Source organism: Mastigoproctus giganteus, chromosome 4 (genome assembly GCF_048544385.1).
Source record: "Mastigoproctus giganteus isolate SK-2022 chromosome 4, ASM4854438v1, whole genome shotgun sequence".
Classification (NCBI taxonomy): Eukaryota; Metazoa; Arthropoda; class Arachnida; order Uropygi; family Thelyphonidae; genus Mastigoproctus; species Mastigoproctus giganteus.
This window is the reverse complement of record NC_143578.1, coordinates 63,924,048-63,937,927: the sequence shown is the minus strand read 5'-3', so window position 1 is coordinate 63,937,927 and position 13,880 is coordinate 63,924,048.

Here is a 13,880-nt window from a genome sequence, read left to right as displayed (position 1 = left end):
TATTTTCCATTTCCCTTATTTCTCCTAACAAGTATATGAGTGTTATACACCATCGAATCCTTCTGCAGACTTAATTTCTGCAGAAGTTAAAAAAGCGTGTCTGAGATTCGAGAATCGAAAAAGAAAGAGACAATTAAACTGGGAAGAAAGGAGAAGAAAAGAAAGACAGAGAGAGGAGTAAGAAAAATTGATTCCAAATCAACTTGTCTTTACATGCACGAGGTTTTCTCCCCATTTTCCCGATAGTGTCACCTCTGCATGTCGTTAGTCAGGTGGCTCGTGCGGTCTCAATACCCCTCCCGCACGCGACACAACGCCTCCGATCAATGTTCGTCCGATTCCAGCAGGAAACACCTGCTCGGCTGATAGATTGATCGAAGAGTCGTTCGTCAAGTTGGCACATCACGGCAAGTGAGGCTAAGAAACGATCGGCTAGAAACTATTACCTCTTTGTGCACGTGAGGAGAACACCTAATCGGGGCGGATGTTCCCGTGATGCTTTTCGATTTGGATGTCTGTTTTAGCGAGGCGCTAATAGTCGCCAATGCTTCACACGGACACTTAAACTGAACTCTCCATCACCAAAATGTTTTTTTTCTTCGTTGGGTATTTGACAACGAAATTTAAGTGATCGTCCTTTTAACTGGATGCAGCGCAAGCTCATCCAATTGGTCATCCTTTTAAAGTGGTAGAATTTGTCTCGTTATAATTTTAATTAAAACTGTAATAAACAGCCAACAGATACATATTAAGACAATTTACGACTTCTTCGATCGATTATTTGAATTACGTACTGTTAGACTGCATTTTAATTTATAATTTTAGCGTAATACATGCTGCTGTCCTTATAACCTGGGAACAGGTAATGTTATTGTATCCGTATCTCTCACTCTCCTGTTGTACGTGTAAATTTGGACAAAAATCATTTCTCAGAGAGCAGCAAAGCAAAAGCTCAAAGTAGAGGGGATGCTTATCCCGGGGAAGGAATGCTGAGGGCAGCTCTCGTAGGAATCACAACTATATGACGTGTGCTACTTGTTGCTTCTTCGCAAAGCTGAACTTTACACATGAGTAGCAAGCGGTTATAATCACCATCACACTGTGTGGTTCGAATCCTGTAAGTGAGCGAGAGGAACCGTCATGGGCATTTTTGACACCGTGGCTGAGTAAGTCGGTCTTAGGAGAAATAGCAACGTTTTCCTCCCGGAATCCCAGCTTTTTTGTCCGTCAAAAGAAGCAAAGCGACCAGTGAGGCACTTAATTTAGGAACATAATACTAATAAATGGATGAGTTGGTTCTCTTGGGTAACCCTAATGTAAAATACTTATTTTTACTTTGCAAGCTACCTTTGGCAAGACATGACACGACCGAAGAGAATGCCTTTGTCTGTCTTGGAATGCAAACAGTGTGAGGAGAAGAAGACCAAATTCGGCGTTCTGTTGGGCCAATATGAAAGCTCGATGTCCTCGCGAAATGAAAACAAAGAATACATTAAACCCACAGTTGAACAACTCAACGCTCGCCAACACTCGTGCACCAGAGAGAGAGAGAGAGAGAGAGAGAGAGAGAGAGAGAGAGAGAGAGAGAGAGAGAGAGAGAGTCTTTGGAGTTAAAATGTAATTAAAATTAGCAAAGAATCCTTCGATTATGTTAACACTAGAAGGAAAGGGATAAACCACGTTAGTCCACTAGATAGGAATGACATAATAACTGATAGTTTTTGAGAACTTAAATAAATATCTTGCATCTACATTCACGAGCGAAGAAGTTTTTAGGGATGGGAATTCCAGTGGTGTAACAAGTTATAAGTGGGAGATAAATGATTTTGTGATAACTGAGAAGGAAGTAGAATAGAAATTGTTAAAGCTAAAAGTAAGTGAGGCGAAGATTAGATTATCCAATTATATTAAAAGAACCAGCAAACGATGTAAGTAAATCTTTAGCCATAATTATGAGAACATCCTTGGACTCAGAGGTGGTCCCTATGGATTGGAAATAGGCAAATATCTCACCTATTCATAAAGGGGACCAAATGATGAAGTGAGCAATTACAGAGCTGCAAGTTTGGCTTCTGTTCCAGGAGAAATAAGAGAATCAATGGTTGGAGAAGTATTGCAGGATAATCTTGACAGGATACAGTTATCCAGAAATCATATCACGGATTCGTTAAGGGGGAGATCTTATCTGATCAAATTGATTAGCTACTATGATGCAGTAACAAAGGAATTGGATGCAACAAATAATTTTGGTATCATATACTGTACTTAGATTTCAGTAAAGTTTCTGTTGTACACGAAAGGCTGCTGTACAAATTAGAGCGGCGTTCCATCAGGAGAAAGTTACTGCCGTGGATGAAGGGATGGTGGAGTGGCAGAAGGCAGACAGTGGTTATGAATGTGCACTGCTGTTCTTAAACTAATGTTATTAGCGGAGTCTCTCAGGGTTCACTGCTAGGCCTCTTATTGTTCTCAATATCAACAATATTGGGGAAGATATTTCTGGCTTATTGTCTAAGTTTAGAGTTGATACAAAGGTTGGCAGGTTTGCTAACGGCAGAAACTGCGGCATACTACTGCAATAAGAATTAGAAAAATTAGACAGATGTGGAAATCATCATTGACACGAAGTTTTGTGTGCAGTGGAGACAGGTTTCTAGGACAACTCATGGAGTTCTGTGAATGATATACAGGAATTTTGCTAGCTGGGACAACGAGATGATTACATCCACATCCTCAATACTTCATACGTGTCTGGAAGCCTCATTTTAAGAACGACATGGGTCTCTTGAAACGGGAGCTGAGAAGAACAACCCGATTAGTCAAGGGCACAAAAGAGTACGCTTACCACGGAAGTCTTCATTTCTGCAAATTGCAGCGCTTGGAAACTGTAAGGAGATTTGACAAGCTGTTAAGATTTGAAATGGATTGAATAAGCTAAATGCACAGGAGGACTTGATCGTTGCAACAAACAATCAATCTAAGAATTACACATATTATTGGAAGGAATATACAGATGAGGGAGGTACTTTTTTTTTTCTTTATTATTATTATTTTTTTGGCTGCACGTGAGCTTGCCTTCTTGCATCATTTCCATTATTGATACTAATACAAATATCTACCAAATAGTTCGTGATTTTAAAAGGGAGATTTTGCCCAGTTGCACAAGTGCTGCCATCTATGTGCTACATTTGTAACACGGTACCTTGCGTACAATTTTGTGAGGATAAAATTTGGTCTTACGAGTGCCTGCTGATTTGATGCATTAGATTATTAGTTTCTTAAACATCTAATTTTGCTTCCTGTAAAACAGATTATCCTACAGAAATCCATATTTTTGAATTAAAACGCTCATCAACACTTTTTAGAAATAATTAGTTTTTAGTGTTGCAGTTAAGAGTTTTGTGTAACTTCTGATTACGTCACACAGAATTATATGAATAGATTTAAATACGAATTGTATGTTAGATTACTATAAAATTAATACTCACTGTCATAATTCTTTTGGACCATGATGCTGGTGTATATATATATATATATATATATATATATATATATATATAAGGAAAAATCGGACCCTAGGTAAGATTCTCATTTCGGGCCCCACCTAGGGTTGCCACCTTTCAGAAATTGTAATGGAGAACACAGTTGAATGGGTTAAAAAAGGTCTCCTATTACTAAATATAAAAATACAAGTCTTGTATTATGTTGAAAGCTAAAAAGAGTCCTCTTCCTATAAAAATTTATAATATAAAACAATGTATAATAAAACCGTTTAACGGGCCCCGAAAAATTACGGGCCCTAGGCAGTTGCCTAGTCTGCCTAGGCCAAAGTCCGCCCCTGACCGCCAGCCAAAACAATGGGCTTAGGCCGAAATAGTGGAATAATGGAAATAGTATATATAGTACACAACAAATTTGCGATTATTGATAAAATACGTTGAATGGCTGTTTGAATAGGTTCAATGACTAGCAGTAGCGGTCAACATACCAAAACCACAACCAACAGTACATTGCCTGCAAAGTTTAGAGACATACAGTAACTTTAAAAATAATTTGGAAGCTTAACTGACCGAATAACAACTGTTCAAACGGACAGCTGACGGCTTCCATAAGATGGGGTATTAGTTTTTCAGTGAAGAATCGCAGATAGTATAGATAAGGTCACTTTAAATATAGTACTGTACTCAAAAAGAAAAAGAAAATAAATAACAATAAAAGGCAAAAGCTGCAGAAAGTAAATAGTAACAGAGGCAGCGTACTAATGACTTTAAATTAAGATAACTGATGTAAATTTACAGCAAACAAAAGTTGGGCGTAATCCACGATTTCAAACAGCTAATAAAATCGGTGTATAAAAGTAGTTTTATCGGTGTAGGATAAATTAAAAGATAATTAATAGCGTAATGTTATACGAATAATAAAACGATGTGAAAAACCAGACAGCAGATAACGAAGCTAATTACCACAGTTGAAAAATGCTACCCAGGATAGAGCTATAAAAAATCAAAAGCCGTCCTCAGAAACTGGTGATCGAGGCATTAGAATGCCTAAATTAGTTATAAACGGATGATCTTAATTAAATTATAAACGGATAAATCAGGTTTTAGGATGCCCGAATTTTAATCATAAACAGATGATAAAGGCCTAAGAATCTTCACGAAAGGTTTGCGTTCTGCAACTTCTGTTCATACACTGCTTATGGAGGGCAATTTGAATAGACTTGCATACATTAATGACATTGGAGGGGAACGTGAGCGAAACTGAAGTAAGGTTCTGTAATTCGCAGCGACAGTTGGTTGGTGCAGAATTGTGATTTCCTCTTCCCCACCTGGAGCACACGTTGATGGTGCTCACATCTGGGGAGTCCAGCCGATTCTGATTATGGCATAAATAGTTTAAGCTAGATCCTTCAGTCTTCACCATTCTTGTTTAGCGGTGATACAATTCTCCAGCAGTCACCTGTGGGATATATGCGTATGTCTCCTATTTGCAGGTGGTTCCCTGTCTTCTCCAACAAATATTGCAGCAACCTCCGTTTTGGATGTAGGTGCATTATATCGTCTTTCATCTAAGTCCGGATCTTCTATAAGTGCCATGCGCACATTCATTGTTGGATTAGCCTGGGTTATTTAATGCATGTGTTTATATGACTCAGCAAATGGGTTAACTTGTCGCAGCATCTCGTCCAATTGTTCCATTACTTCGGCTACCCCTATGTTTGATTGTCTTTCAAGCCGTTTTGTTGTTGTTGTTGCTTCAGCAGAATCGAAAATATAAAGTTGTCCATATCCTGGCTTATTTGCCTCGATTAGATATAGCGGTGAGACCAAATGGTATCTCTGGCCGTGAATTCTAAAACAGTATGGACCCTGTCCAGACGGTGATTTAATCTCTGTGCCCATTGATGCGAACGCCATTGCTGAGTTGTACTCTCGTATATGTTCTCTGTAGTTATTTGCTTCACGCGTATCCCCGGAAGCAGCTCTCGTGTAGGTGTCTGAGACAGTGGGTCGAGTGAAACCTTTCCATCATGACAGCATTTGGTGAATTTATTCGATGTGTTTAACTCATGTCCTCCAATATCTTGTTTTGCAATACTCACAGTTGTAACACATATTTCCTATGTCATGCTCTTCCACATTAATTACAGGTTGTTGATTATTCGCATCCGGTACTTCTATTTGATTATTCCTACGGCGTCTTCTCATTTCCAATTTTGCTTCTACATTTTCTTAAAGTTATTACACACTGTTTAGCCATTTCTACACTTCTTAAAACTTAGAACGGTTTATTAAAATTGAAGACAGATAAAATAAACATACATCGATAGCTTTCAGGCATAGGTTACCTTTCTTCAGTCGAAAACGTTAGTACAAAAATTAATAAAGAATGCCGGTATGGTGGTCATGCGAGGCGAGGTGCTGGCAACAATTAGCAGTTGGAAAATTTGGGCAGCATACTTAAGCGTTTTATATATATATAGATATATATTTTTTGAAATATAATTTATTAATACTGAAAAAACGTAACAAACATCCAATTAGGTAAGAATTAATGTGACTTTTGTTGCTGAACTTCTTGAGCGAGACTCTCAACATCGGGCGAGTACGCCTTAATTTTCATCTTTAAAGATGCTGAGAGACTCGCATTGTTCAGACGGTTTCTTGATTTATTTTTAATATGGTTCGTGTTCGAAAATATTTGCCCGCAGAAGTACGTCTAACAAAAAACTGAAAGTCCAAACGCAAATATTTCAAATTTATATACGTGTCCGGTAAGCTACGCATCCACGCATCGAACACAATTTGGTCTTGCTTTTTCAGCTCATCTATCGCCGTCCATTTGTGTAGAATTGCAAGGGCAGCCTTTTGCCTCTCCAAATCCTCCATTTCAGTTTTAAGGCATTTTAGTCTTGCACTCCACATGTTCTTGATTTTTAAGTCCTCTAACTCCATTTCAAATTGTGCTTCGTGTGGGCTAAAAGTTAAAGAGCCGCATGCGGGTCGCGAGCCTCAGGTTGCCGACCCCTGGTATACATCATAACCGGGACGATGGACGTCACAAAACCCAAGTGATTTTCTAGACTGATGGCCCATATTGTAACGAAATATTCGGTCCTCGTCTCCTTTGAGCTGGGGGCGACAGTTAGTTAGTCAGCCTCAGGCCCGTACCTTAATTTTTGCCACTTCCTTAATTTTTGGGAGGAATTAATAATAACCGGGATGTGATTCCTTATTTTCATCTTTGTGAATGCCGCTTGTGTGCTGTTATTTCCAGGCGGATGGAATGGAGGTAGCCTTCAAGTTTTGCGATTTTAAGCGCAATTTCTTGCGAGATTTTTTGAGGGTGGGGGGCATCCATTTGATTGAAATGGATCCCCGTCTCCTGGGATAGTAGATGACTTCAAATTATCGGCGTATGGAAATATATTCTAATTCACAATATGATAGATTTCAGGGCAATGGCAAAAGATATCGTGGATAGGACAACTCTTCGTAGAACACCTCGGCAGAATCTCGATAGAAGTGCCTGTGTATGAACAGGAAATATTTATTACGCGTACTAAGGATGGCTGTAAAAACTTTCACGAGCTTGCCGTTATGTTAATGCAGGGTTATAATTTATATGGTAGAGTACGAATGGAGATTCGATTGTACGCCGACATATCCAGGAATACAACTTCAAGTTGAGATTATTAGCCGAAGGCATTCTCAATGCGAAAGAGGGTGTCTAGGAGGTGGTTACAGATCTTCCGCTGACTACAGTATGTATATATTTCTAGCTAGGAAATTTGTGGATGATGACAGACTGGTCTTTAAAAGATTCTTTGAGTAGCACATACGTAGGCGATCAAGAAAACTTTAAAAAGTTAATTTAGAAGCGCGTATTTCTGCTTAAGTTAAAACTTAATTTTTAGAGGAAATATGTACAGATTTTGGTATCGAGCGTTTCGTGGATTTCAGTTTTTGGTATCCAGTACAATATTATTTATGATTGTCCTTTTCGATACTGAATTTAAAAAGCCTGGATTCGAATCCAGCAGACACAAAAGGATTTTCGTACAATGACGGAGTTTGTCTAGGGCGGCACAGTTCCCGGAAACGCTGGTTCTTCAACCAACGAAACAGGATGGTTTGCTGTTGGTGCATGTTTAGCGTCACTGGACATCAGTGTATTGAGTCTATATCAGAGTGTATTTGTAGGTCTGTTTATCTATTTTCTGGAAAATAAACCGAATTTATGAGAGCGATAGGAGGAGTCATGTAGGGCTTACACGATACTGGCAAATTCAGCCGCGATGCAGTCAACAAGGGCAAATGCAAAATAGTACACGAAATTCAAGTAGGAAAACTGAAAGCATCAGTAATACGTTGACATTTTGTGAATACAGATTTGTATTGCACACGTAGTTGTAGAGTACGCCTTCTAAAGAGCAGAACGGTGAACATCCCAGCAGTTAACAGATGTCAAATCCGGCCCTGACTCCAGAACTTCCATTTCAATTGACGATGCGTGCAAGTAAAAAGAAACTTGGCTGGGCTGTGTTCAATTCCACAATGCAGCCAGAGTACGGGCCATTTGGGAGGTAAGAAAATATCCTTCAATTCATTGAACTCTGTTACTGCAATCCGGGAAAGAAATTAAGAATGAAAATATCCTGTTGGAAGGGTTCTTCGTGCCATATCGCTCGACAAAGTTCAGCAGGAAAGCAGATATAACTGTAGCTTCGATTACAGAGTATTCGGGAAGCATTAATCATGTGCTGCCATCTGCATTTTAGAAAGCAAACCATTATTTTTATTATTAATCGAGATTCTAGAATCTAGCGTATAGTACAAGAGTGCCCGTTCGCCGCATTAACAGGACTTAACGACGTTTCTTATAATTCTAAAGTTTATCAAGAGTACGGGGCCACATTTACATTTTCTGTTTTCCTGCTACCGTTTTTTTATTTTCAGGCTACATATAAAAAGAGCAAATTCCCAACACTTTTATGTGCAACAATTCTATGTCAGTGATTTATTTTTTAGATTTTATTAAAACTATAAAGATATGACTTACTTTTGGTTTTTTTAAAAAATATCTTACTTTTGTTTGTTAAAAAAAATCTTACTTTTCTATCTATAGGATCAATCTTTTCTATTTTATAAAAAAATATTTTTTATATATACAATATATGGGATCAATCTTTCAAAACGACGGATCGTCCCAAGCAGAGATCAATAAAATAAATTTTCTGTTTATACTCCGGGACGACCAAACGGTCAGAGGAGTTCACAAGATAGATAGAATACAAGAAAATGCACCGTATTCAGTAGTCACGGGCTTGAACCCCTGTTACTCAAGACACGTCTACTTATACACCCGCGCGCCTGACCACAAGGCTACGGAGGCCTTGTGGGCAGGCGCGCAATAAGAGAATTACAGACGGCAGAATGGTTATCGGCCTGTTAAATTCATTCCGTTCTATGGCGCAGAAATATTCGAAACAAAACCAAGAAACATATTTCAAATGATAGTACAAAGTCTTTTATTATATGGAGCTGACACCTGGACTTTGAACAGGAGAGGGGAAAACAAATTGCTCTCCACAGAATTGGATTTTTGGAGATGCTCAGCAAGAACTTTAGGAGAGACAGAAAAAGAAAAAAGAATGAAGACGAGAGAGAGAGAGAGAGAATGGAAGTGGAAAAGGATATAATTGCTAAAATCGAAGAGAAGCGTTTAAAATGGTATGGACATCTAAATCGCATGCAAGAAACCAGATATCCAAAGGCAATCCTGGGATGGGAATCACCAGGAAGAAGGAGAAGAGGAAGACCTAGGAGGACACGGATAGATGGAGTACGGGAGTACATGACAGTGCAAATCTAACTGACCAAGACATCTTGAACCACACTTTATGACGAGAAAAAATTAACACCAAAACTTGACTTGTAGGCTGAGTATTTCCATTGCAATTGGAAATACTCCTCTCTATAAAAAAAAAAAAAAAAACAACAACTTACTTTTGCTTTTAAATGCTTATTTTAGAAAATTTATAACCTGACAAGGATCACTCGCTGCTTTTCAATATTAAGTGAATAAATAAATATAATGATACACCTAAAATTGAAATATTCTAAAATTTTATTAAGCACAATACACAATTCATAATTGCATCGTGAACAAAACATTTAAAGAGAATTTTCTTTTTGATAATTAACAAAATTTAAAATGCTGTTTAAGTTCACTTTCTGCGCGAGCCTTATAAAAATAATTCGCAGACCATATCGAGCCTGCGGGCCGTAGGTTGGACACCTCTACCTCAGGGGCTCACATCAGGTGGGTATGGGTTTGGTACACCCAGGGTCCTGTGCTGGATATCATCATCCTTCTCTTTCTTGGTGATTCCCTATCTACTTTTACTCTCTCTCTCTCTCTCTCTCTCAGGATAACTGAGAATTTTTTTTTTGGGCTACTGCAGCAAAAGCCTTAAGATTCTTTGCACCATATGGCTAAATATAATAATAATAATAATAATAATAATAATAATAACTATGGGGCTTTGCTCGCCAACCCCCGCGCACGCTTTTCTACGTAAAATGTAGAGGTATGACGGAGTAAGTCGATCTTTACTATGTACGCCTGTCAAGACGCACTGATCGATATCTAATCAGGAAATAATCTGTGTAATTATTAGGAATGCATTTGTACTGCGCAGCATTCAATCACTATGTAATTATTTACATGCGTTTCCATAGATCACTTAGGAAAGGCCTTTTGCTTCGGGTTCCATAATACATGATTAATATTGTTGCATCCGAAAGAGCAGGACTAAAATATTTACAAAATACTAAACTATTTGCAAATATACAAACTATATCGGGATGATGGGTGTCTTCATCAGCTGACATTAATATACAAAAAGCGTTACAATGGAACATCAAATCCTGCCGCATCTATACTTCTATAGGCCCCAGGCGAAATATTCATCTTGGGACCCTCACAAAATATGAATTTGTCTATAACGTCCGATGTTTTTATATGTTTTAGTACATCTTGTTCTATTCACATAATGGCCACTCCATTACTTCTTTCTTGGCCAACTGTTGCTCGTGAATATGTTTTAATGATTTTGAGTCTTGAAAACTCCTCTCTCCAGACGCAACCGTGACCTGGCAATGTTAACGATATCCGAAGAGAAATGGCAACGTTGGAATATAATTTAAATAATTCAACTAACAAATAAATGTCAATAGTTCTAAGCAACCAATTTTTCTTTTCCTTTTAAAACACGTTGCAAAGATTGGATTTCTTGACGTAACTCTTTGGCATTGATGTCACTGCTCCCATCTTCGCCGATGAGAATTCCTTCAAGGTGTTGACAATTTCGTTTGTATCGCACTTTCCAATAAATTCATGAGGTTTTCTGAATTTAGAATAAGATGAAAACCCGAGGATATTTAATTCATCTGATCAAATCTGAAAATTCCGCTTCAAACGTTTGAAAATTCTGTTTTGGTTGGATCAGTAGAGCGTTCATCTGATGAAGTTTCATAAGCTGCGTCTGGAGAGAGGAGTTTTCGAGACAAATAGTGAACTCGCGCTTTTTTTCTAGAACCTCACGCCTCTGGTAACACTGAGGGTACTTCCAACTCGGTTGCAATGACTATAGCTTCACCAATGCACAATTTAAATCCTGATGTTCTAAAATTGCACCACTTTGCATCGGCTTTACTTTATTCGTAATACTCAATGTTTCCTGCCAAACAACTACATTTATAATAAATTTAAAATAAGTAATTTCTGTTAGCAAACCTCATATTTCTGACTGCAATTTTGCATCTTATCCTTTGGCCTGTTCCTTGATTTCATTTAATGCAGTCTCGTAACTGATATCGTTACTTTCAGAGCAAAGCAAACAGTTTTAAATGTGAATCTGCATTATTGTGGGTTTTTGTTGCATTAAAACTAAGTTTAAATTATAAAAATAGGCAAAAATTAATTTCTTTTACGTCTGATTATAAAAAAAATTAATTTACTGCAATATAAATAAGGTAATATCGAATTTTTTTGTATAATTAAAGCATTATATTAAAAAGCAATCTGTTTTTATATTTCAAAAAATTAAAATATCATCGGAATTCGGGCCCCCTGCATTCCCAGGCCCCGGGGAGGCCGCTCGGTCTGTTCGTATCTAGATACGGCACTGGATGCAAATCAATGAACACAACATCAGCATTATGTTCAAGACTACTCCTAGAATTCCCAGCCACTATAATTGTTAAATCAACAGAAAAAGCTGTTGTCCTACAGCTAGAAAAAGAGCGAGCTAAGCAATTCTGCAAAAGAAGGTTCCACATGAAAGTAGTTGTAGTAGTAGTAGTAGTGGCATGTGATGCAAGAAAGCAAGTGTATGAGCTTATGCAGCCTTAACCCCAAAAAAAAAAAAAAAAAACACACCATTCCCTCCAAATGCCTGTCCAGTTCCTCCTTAAATTTATTCAACCTATCAACTTCCACAACGACAGATGGAAGTTTGTTCCAGCAATTAATCACCCTCTGGCTAAAGGCAAATTTCCGCACATCTAATCTACATCTATATACCTCAATCAGATCACCGCGCAGGTGCCTAGTCTCCAGCCACTGCAATTTGCAGAACTTAAGCCTCTCTTGGTAAGAGGATCCCTTCATTCCCCTCACCAATCTTGTTGCCCTTCACTGTACACGCTCAAGTAAATCTACATCCTTCCTAAAATGAGGCCTCCAGACCTGTACGCAGTACTCAAGGCGTGGCCTGACCATTGCCTTATACAGAGGGACAATCACCTCCTTTTCCCTGCTAGCAAAATTCTTGTATATCATTGACAAAACCCAATGACCTGCCCTGGCAGCCTGTCTGCATTGCTCAGAAACCTTCATATCTGACTGCACAATTACTCCCAGATCTTTTTCATTTTCTACCACCTTCAGTGTAGTACCACACAGTTGGTACGTTTCTCTGGGGTTACTTCTACCCATATGCAGTACTTTGCATTTGTCAAGGTTAAACTTCAGTTGCCACTTCTTAGCCCATCTGCCCAAATTATCTAGATTCTGTTGCAGTAGCACACTGCCATTACTGTCATTAACAACCCTGCCAACCTTTGTATCATCTGCAAACTTCGACACTAAGCCTGATATACCTTCATCAATATCATTGATAAATATACAAAACAACAGTGGATCCAACACCGAACCCTGTGGGACTCCACTAATAACATTAGTCCACGAAGACTCCTTGCAGAGAACCATCTTGCGATGTATAGTTAGGTCATGGAGGGCTGTCTCGACGGAAGCTCTGAAGGTACTGGCCGCAACATTACCTTTAGACTTGCAGATTACTTGTAGAGGATTTTTATACAGACCGAAAAACCAGATTGAGACCGAATTTCAGGGAATCGCCATCAACCTTCAAGATGATGCTAAAAGAGAAAGAAGGAGAATGTGGAACGAGTTAGTTAACAACTGGCAGTCTCGATGGGATACAGCTCCCGTTGGTGCAACAACGAGAAAATTTATTCCACAAGTTTGATTTCTCTTAGGTAAACGTGTTCGATTTTGGTTATGGATGGACATATTCATGTCCTACCTGTTGACAGGACATGGATCGCTGAACTAGAGTCTTTTTAGATTCAAATTATCACAAACAGACCTGTTCGTCCGGATCACCAGAAAGTTGGGCTCACATCTTGTTTCATTTCTCCCTCTATGATGATCTCAGACTTCCTCTTCAAGCACTTACTAATTTTAAACCAGGACAGGAGTCGTCTCAGGTTCAAAGCTCGGAGTCATATCTGATTCTTCAGGCTTTCGCTCACGGTGTATTTCTTCGAAGACGTTCAGTTTCGACAGATCTCAACAGGATACAGCACAATGGCCCTGTTCATGCATAACTGGTTAGATCTCCTCTAATAATTGTTGAATATGTAAACTGAAATCTTCAAGAAGTGTAATTTTTCCTCTGGATTGTGTGCGCAGACAAAATCAAGTGGTTTTTTTTTTTTGTATCATCTTCACCGGTGTTTTTTTTTTTTTTTTTTTTTTTAGCAGCACCACTACCTTCTTTCTTTCTATTTTTATTTATTTATTTATTTAATTATATCTTATTTTCATTATACATATTTTATTTTCTTCTACTTCATTCATAATTTATTATTTCATTTTTACTAATTTATTTTCCATATCCAGTACTCCTTTCTTCTTTCCTCTGGAATGGGTACTCCAGAGGATCCTGGTCTACCTTCTGGCAATAACAACAGGTGGGTCAGAGTCTCTCTTGAGACTGTACGTGCTTTACATGGACTGGCCCACCTTCTCGTGGTGTGGACGAGTACCCAGAATCATCTGTCCATGTG